This window comes from Macaca fascicularis, chromosome X (assembly GCF_037993035.2).
Source record: "Macaca fascicularis isolate 582-1 chromosome X, T2T-MFA8v1.1".
Lineage (NCBI taxonomy): Eukaryota > Metazoa > Chordata > Mammalia > Primates > Cercopithecidae > Macaca > Macaca fascicularis.
Window position 1 is genome coordinate 147,900,751 of NC_088395.1, and position 8,452 is coordinate 147,909,202.

Consider the following 8,452-nt stretch of genomic DNA (forward strand, 5'->3'; position numbering starts at 1 on the left):
AAAAATTTTTTGGTTAAGCTTTTTTAACCAAAAAATATTTTAACCAGCCATCAGCTGCCTCCCAGTCTTATTTGGTTAAAATGTTTTTGGTTAAATTATTTTCCTAAGATAATTGATATTTTGGTACTATAGGTTAAAACTATATATTCTTTACTTTCATTTTCATATTCTTTCCCTGACAAAAAATGAAGTTGATATTCTTTTGAATATTGACCTTATACTAGCAAACTGATATACTATCATATATTGAATAAATTATCTTTAGTTGTTTTGGATTCTTTTCATGCACAGTCTAATCATCCATTAATCACAAAAGCTTTGTTTCCAACTGGCCAATCCTCATTCCTTCATTTATTCCTCTTTGGATTACTACACTTGCTACTACCTCTAGTATAAGAAGTAATAGAAATACTTGTAGCAGAAACTCTAGGTTAGGTCTCAAGTTCAAACTAGAGGCTTTCAACATTTCCTTAAAAGATATATCTGTTATAGGTGTCTCATGCATATCCTTTTATCTAGTTTGGTAACATTTTTCATATTTGATAAACTTTATGTTTAAATAATTTTAGATTTATAAGAAAATTACAACAATAATAAGAAGGTTATCATATGTTCCACACTCAATTCCTCCTGTTATTAACATCTTACCTTGGTAAGGTTTCCTAAAACTAATGAACCAGTATTTATACATTATTTTTAACAAATATTCTTTATTTATTATTGAACATACTTCAGTCACATTTTCTTACTTTTCACGAAATTCTGTTTTCTATCCCAGGATCCCCTGAGGATATTCCATTGCTATTAGTTATCATGTTCCTTAGATGCCCTTTGGCTGTACCGGTTGATTGAGACATTTCTCGATTTTGAAAACATTGACACTTTTGACAGTTTCGTGTGGTTAGGCATTTTGTAAAATTGACTTTGATTGGGATTTATGTGATTTTTTTTGTCATTATTTGATGTAAGTTATATTTCCTGGAAGGATGAACAGACAGGTGAAGTGCCATTCTTATCATATCATACCGACAGCACATAGTACCAACATAATTTGTCACTGATGATATTAACTTGATTACCGTGGCATCGTGGTGCTTTTTAGCTTTATTCAGGGTAAAGTTACATTATTTTTTGCCGTATGTTATACTGTCATCATGAGAAGAACAGGGAGACCCAGGACCAGCCAGTAGTCACATGAGGCCTGTGAGAGAACTGCAGAGACTCCCTGCCCACAAAGAGGAGGATCCATAGAATCCAGCTCCACTACTGCTGCCAGTCCTGGGAGGCCCTGGGGCATGGTGGCCCACTGTGGCATCCCCCTGACATCTCAGAGGACAGAAAGAGGAGAAGGCTGTGCTCAGGTGAGTCTCACTTCAGATCATGAGAGGGGAAGGGACTCAGGCCCTTCCAGGCATCCCTACGATGACACAGAGGAAGGACCGATGAGGCATCCCTCCCAAGAAACAGAAGGGCACACAAATCCAGTCCCTGTTTTCACCCTGGGAGGCCTTGGGCAGGGCCCTCAGTCAGGGATGCTAGCGCTTTTCACTTCGTCTTGGGGGTCGTCTCATGGAAATGGGAACCTTGATCTGAAGAACAAAGTGTCTGGAGAGCAAGGGAAGGGCTCCCAGGCCATGTCAGGAATAATAACTGCAGGAAAACAGAGTCCTGCCCACACCATTTCAGAAAAAGGACACCAGAGTCCTGCCTTGAGCCTAGGAGGTCCCACCCCCCTGTGGAGGGATGGGATTCTCCCTCTCTTCTACCTTGCAGGTCTCAGGGATGGGAGGGGCTTATTCGGAGGTAAAAGACTCAGATGCACAGAGGCAGGGAGCCCAGGCCATTTCAAGAGTCCAGGCACAGCCTCTCAGGAAGGCAGGAAGGGAACACCCACGACTCATAGTGCTCCCTGTCCTGTCCCTGTGCCTGCTGCCAGCTCTGGAGGAGCCCATCAGGGTCCCCAGATGACAACTTTCTGACTTCCACTTTGGGAGTCAGCTGGAGGGGAAGTTTTCTCCGAGGAGGGCAGCTTCAGTTAAGCAGAGAGAGAAACCCCAGGACTGGCCACTCTGTGAGAAGAGAGCTCTGTGGAAGGACAGTGACCTTCCAACATGGAGGGGAGGCACAGGCTGCACCCTGCCACTCCCTGCTGTCAGCCCTGGAAAAGGATGTGGGGAGGTGGGCAGGGAAATCTGGATGAGGGGCTTGAAGGGAGCAGGAAAAGGTGGAGGGGTACTGAGAGGTGGGCAGGAAGGGGTGGAGGGGGCCCAGGAGATGGGTAGGAAGGGGTGGAGAAGGACCAGTAGGTGGTCAGGAAAGTGTGGGAAGGAGGTAGAGAGGTGAGGGGTGGTTCCTCCATAGAGAGGAGACCTAGTCCCATGCTGCCCCTGCTGTCATCCCTGGTCAATTCTGGCAGGGTTGCAGGATGTGCTTTTCCGACTTGCATCCTGGGAGTCTGAAGTATTTGAGGCATTTTGTGAGAAGGCTCAATTGAAATCAGCAGACAGAAGACTCTTAGAACTGGCCAATCCTCAAGGTAAGGGCGCCAAGGGAGAACTGAGGGACCTCCCACCACAGAAAGAGGCAGCTCTGGCCTGCCCTGTACCTGCTGTGAGATTGTAGGTCACAGACAGGAAGAGGGCAACTAAGGGCTGAGGGACACGTCCTCATGACAGAAGAAGGCGGGAGGTGCCGGCCCTCTAGGGAATAAATAGGAAGACTTTGAGGAAGACAAGGGGAACTGCCACCTCAGAGAACAGATCCAGAGATTCCCACCCTGCTCCTCCATATCAGCCCTCGTAAAGTTCCCCAGTCAGCTCAGGCTGAGCAACAGCCCTCTCATTGGTGGGTGAGGGGTGTAGGGAAAGGGAAGGCCTTGGTCTGAGGGTCCCATGGCAAGTCAGCACAAGGAGCAACTTCCGGTTGGCAGAGGGAAGATTCCCAGGCCCTGCTGGGGATAAGAGTGAGGACTGAGGAGTCACATGTGCATCAGAACAGACGTGAGGCCACCCTGACTGCCCCCCTGGTAGAGTGCTGGGAGGTGGCTGCCACCTCACCACCTCCCACTGCTCTCAGGGATGTGGAGTTTGCCCTGAGGTTTTGGCTCAGGCCAGAAGAGTGGTAGGGACATGGCCCTGTCTGAGAAAAGGTGAGGATGCTCATTAAATTCTGATGGGACCATGCAGTCCAGAACTGTGGGGTTCTGGGTGTCTGGCCAGCCCCAGCTGTCAGCCCTGGGAGGCCCAAGGCTCTGCTTGCACTCTTTAGCCTGAGAGGCTCCCTCACTTCCTCTTGCAGGTGCTCCAGGAACCAGCAGTTGAAGACTTGGGTCTGAGGCACACTTCCTAAAACCAGCACCGCAGAGAAGGCCCAGACAGTGCCAGGAGTCAAAGTGAGTGCACACCCTGACTGTGTACCAAGGGCCCTACCCCCGCAAACAGAGCAGACCCGGCAACACCTGGCCATTGCCAACTACTGCCATTCCTGGTGCCTCAGGCTCTGCCTGCCAGCTGTGCCCTGAGGTGCTTTCTCACATCCTCCTACAGGTTCCCAGGAGGCAAACCCCCTAGGAAGACAGGTGACCTGTGAGGCCCTAGAGCACCACCGTAAGAGAAGAAGAGCCGTAAGCCAGCCTTTGTCAGAGCCATCATGGGTGAGTTTCACACCTGAGGCCAATTACAGTGTTCCTCTCTCCCTCAGGCCTGTTGGATCCCATCATCCACATCCCTGCTCACACATTTACCTTCTGCTCCTGAGGAAGACATTATACTTTTATTTTGAAATGTTCCTAGCCGCAACTTTGAGGAAGACTTCCAGAACCAAATTGTGATAGAGAACTTGGTAGATGCACAGGATTCCACAGATGAGGAAGAGGAGAAAGCCTACTCCATTTCCTCTTCCTCTTTCTACTTATTATTCCCCACCTCTTCCTTCTCTTCTTCTTCCTCCTTCTCCTCCTCTTTCTTCTCTTCCTCCTCCTCCTCCTCATCCTCTACTCTGATTCTTGGTGCCCATGAGGAGAAGGAGAAGCTGTCTGCTGGGATGCTGCCTCTTCCCCAGAATCCTCCTAAGAGTCCTCCCCAGGGTCCTCTCCAGTGTTCCCTGTCCTTCTGCTCCTCCTCCACTTTATGGAGCCCATTCAATGAAGAGCCCAGCAGCCAAGAAGATGAACGTACAAGTACCTGGCACAGCCTGACAGATAGTGAGTCCTTGTTCATTTATACACTGGATGAAAAGGTGGATGAGGTGGTACAGTTTCTTCTCCTCAGATATCAAACAAACAGCCTGTCACAAAAGCAGAGATGGTGACGAATGTCATCAACAGGTACATGGGCTGCTTTCCTATGATCTTCAGGAAAGCCCGTGAGTTCATAGAGATTCTTTTTGGCATTTCCCTGAGAGAGGTGGACCCTGACGACTCCTACGTCTTTGTAAACACATTAGAGCTCAGCTGTGAGGGGAGTCTGAGTGATGAGCAGGGCGTGCCCCAGAACCGCCTCCTGATTCTTATTCTGAGTGTGATCTTCATTGAGGGCAACTGTGCGTCTGAGGAGTTCATCTGGGAAGTGCTGAATGCAATAGGGGTGTATGCTCAGAGGTTGGACTTCATCTGTGGGGAGCCCAGGGAGTTCGCCACTAAAGTTTGAGTGCAGGGACATTACCTGGAATACTGGCATGTGCCCAGTAGTGCTCTTCTACATTATGAATTCCTGTGGGGTCTGAGAGCCCATCCAGAAACTAGCAAGAAGAAAGTAGTGAGATTTTGGCCATGCAAAACAATACCGTCCCTAGTTCCTTTCCAACCTCCTCCAAGGATGCTTTGAAAGATGTGGAAGACAGAGCCCAGGCCATAATTGACACCAAAAATGATGCTACTGCCATGGCCAGTGCAAGGTTCCGTGGCATCTCCAAAATCTTCTCCTGTCTTGAGTGAAGTCTAGGGCAGTTTCTTACCTCTGTGTTTGAAGAGGGCAGTTGAGGTACTAGGTAGTGGAGGGCCCAGGTGGGCTTGAGGGAACAACACAGTGTTCTTCGCATTTCTGTTCCATACGGGAGAGATGGAGATTTACCTCTTTTCCTTTTGTGTACTTTTTGAATGATTTTCCTTTTAACAGCAGGTTGAATTAGCTTCAGAATATTATTTTATAAATATTAGTCACATATGTATTGCTGTTTATCTAGTTTAAGAGTAACAGTCTGATAAGTTTGTCTCTTATTTTGTGATCTGTAACAGGATAACATGGTATTGCACTAGGAATTTTCTTGAAAATGTGTAAGAACTCAACAGTTAAATAGTGGAACAAAATAAATGATGGTGAATAGTTACATTTGCTTATCCTGCTTAGTCTGTTGTTCTTGAAAATTAAAGAAATAGACCTGGCTTTTCTTAGCTCATTCAAGAAAGTAGCAGAAATTAAATGTTAATAAATAAAAGCATCTCTGACTGCTTTATCTGCCTAACATTCTGTGAGCATTTGCTTGCAGAGGGGACTCTTAGTAGTGGGGATACAGTGAAAAGCCAGAGTTATGCCTTACCTATAAAACAGTAGAATCTAGGAGCAGAAGCCATGTCAAGAAGGTGGTAAGATGCTCTCTACAATCATAAGTTTACAAAGAGTGGGGAGGTGAGACTCCAGATGGAGTCTTCAGGTATAAAGTCCCTGAGCTAAGGTACTTTGGGGATTCAGGAAACTGCAGATGCTTCTGTGGGAGCTGATTGTTATGAAGCTGGGTGGTGCCAGGGGCCAGACTCTCAGAAGGTGAGAGAAAAGCCTGGAATGGAAAACTGCTCTGAGTAGTTCCCTCTGGGTGGAGGATGAGGCAGAGAGGAGTCTCCACATAGGGAAGTAATGGAAGGTGTCTTGCAGCTCTCAAACTGATGAGCTTGAACACAGTGCAAAGACTAAGTGATTGATACCCATCATTTGCAAGGGTTTCCTGAGAAATAAGGCGATAACTCCTGGAAATGCTTCCCAGAAGCTTCTAGGCTGGCATTCATTTTCCTAGCCTGTGAGAGCCAGAGCCCATTCCATTGAAAGGACATTTAATTAGGTTATTTTGAATGTAATGTGGGCAACTGTAAGCAAGGGCTAGATTTTTAGTGGAGGATCAATAGAAATAGTGATTTGGATGTGTGAGCAAAGGGAAAGGCAAAAAGGAGTTGGTCTTTGATTCAAATTCTAGGATCTTTGAGCTGCATTCCACCTGGGGAATTCTCCCCTTACCCATGTTATATAATATATTATTTCAGAAAGAAAATGTACTGAGTTGTATTTATGAAGCTGAAATTTTGGTTGAGTTGGTATTTTATGACATATTCACCTACATCTTCTCTGAGATGTTTCAGATAACAAAAACAAGAGCTAAATTTTTCATAAAAGACAGTAGTAGACTTTGAAGTTTTAATTCTATTGATAACGACTGCCATTATTAAAATTCCAATACATGCCAGTCACTGTGACAGGTGTTTTATTCACATTACGTACATTCCAGAACATCTACAATAAAGGACTTATCCAACCCATTTTACCCAGATGAAGAACCTGAGTCTCATAGTGCTTAATGAATTCCTCCAAGTTCACATGGCTAGAATGTGATAGGGCTGGAACATGAAACCTGCTGTGAATTGATCTAGGCACATACCGTCTCCACTCCTCCCAGCCTCAGGAAGGTCTTTGCCTGTTAAGCTACTTCTCTTCACAATTCTTAACATTTCTCAGGTGACATAAAGATGAACCCTGTGGCCAAGATATTCAGATAGGACTAGAGAAGTAAGGTGACGATGAGAATAAATGCAATGTGGGGATCGCTGTGGACTTTATTTACCTAAGGAACTCCTATTCTGAGCCCTAGGTTTCTAGAGAGCTGACTCTGTCCAGGTGCCAGCAGTTCTGTCCAGCCTCAGCACTTTCCCACTTTACAGCACCCTCCTTCTTGTCTCTCCTGTGTGCTCTCCTGAGCAACTCTGGAACCTGTCCTGCTGACCAGCCCGTCCCTACAATCTCTCTGTGAAGGCTGTGCCCTGCTTCCAGTGTAACAGCCCAGAATCAGCAGTCCTTCCCCTGACATAGACGCCTCCTCATCCCCACAGAAGTTCCCTGACTGATCCATCCATACCCCCGGCTCCTGTGCGATAACAGCAATTCGATGTAAATTTTCAGTTTGGATAGTAACAATTCCCTATCTATCCTGGGCATCTTCAACACACTCTCAAAATACTCCCACATAGGGTGGTGAGTAGAATCTGATTTGCCACATAATATACTGGTTCTAGGCATGTAATCCTAGGGTAAGAGATAGAGTTTTTGAGATCATCCTAATATTTGATATTTGTATTAGGATTTTAATATATGGTATTTGTGGTAGCATTGTTTGAAGCAGGCCACTGAAGAGATACACAAATGAATGAGCTATACTAGGTGGTCAAAAAGCAAAGCTTCCTTTATAAACTTGGTATATGAGATACAATTTTGGAAATCACTTTGTAAATAAATTACAAGGAACAGAATTTCTAAAAACAGAACAATAACAAAATCCTTAATACTGCTTAGGAGGTGACAAGGGTTCCTTGACAGACAGGCTAGCTCTGATGAGAAAAGAAAATGATGGTTAACCATCCTTCCATTGTCTCTTTTCTGTGTACCTGCCCTACAGGAAAATCTTGGTTTGCAGTGTGCCATAGGCAAGTCTCTCATGGTAGGATATTTACCATGTACCAAAAGGAGTGAGAGAATTCTCAGTCTAAAGAGATTATATTGTGTGATGGTTAATACTGGGTGTCAACTTGATTGGATTGAAAGATGCAAAGTATTGATCCTGGGTGTGTCTGTGAGGGTGTTGCCAAAGGAGATTAACATTTGAGTCAGTGGGCTGGGAAAGGCAGACCCACCTTTAATCTGTGTGGGCACAATCTAATCAGCTGCCAGTAGGACCAGAATAAAAAGCAGGCAGAAGAATGTGAAAAGGCTAGACTGGCTTAGCCTCCCAGCCTACATCTTTTTCCTGTGCTGGGCGCTTCCTGCCCTCTAACATCAGACTCCAAGTTCTTCAGCACTGGGGCTTGGCCTGGCTTCCTTGCTCCTCAGCTTGCAGATGGCCTATTGTGGGACCTCGCGATCATGGAAGTTAATAAACTCCATAATACACTCCCCTTTATATATATACATCTATCCTATTAGTTCTGTCCCTCTAGAGAACCCTGAGTAATACAGATTTTTGTATCAGGAGTGGTTCTAGAGAAACAGAATATTAAGGATGGAGGTCTTTCATTGGTTTTGGGGTTTCTGGAGTTGGATGCTTAACGTGATTAGACCCCAAAATGCTAAGGACTCTAATTCTAATGGTGTGGAGAACACTGATAGGCTTTGGTGTGAACTGTTTAGAGAATTATGCAAAATAAATGCATTTGACACTCCTGATTGACCGCTCATGAGAAAAAAGTTTAGTAACCCTA

The 8,452-nt window shown here is 45.4% G+C and overlaps 1 pseudogene; it reads left to right on the forward strand.

Annotated features, from left to right (window-relative positions):
• Nucleotides 1–2,338: 2,338 nt before the first annotated feature.
• On the forward strand, nucleotides 2,339–5,938 carry LOC123571190 (melanoma-associated antigen C2-like; annotated as a pseudogene).
• Nucleotides 5,939–8,452: the final 2,514 nt, after the last annotated feature.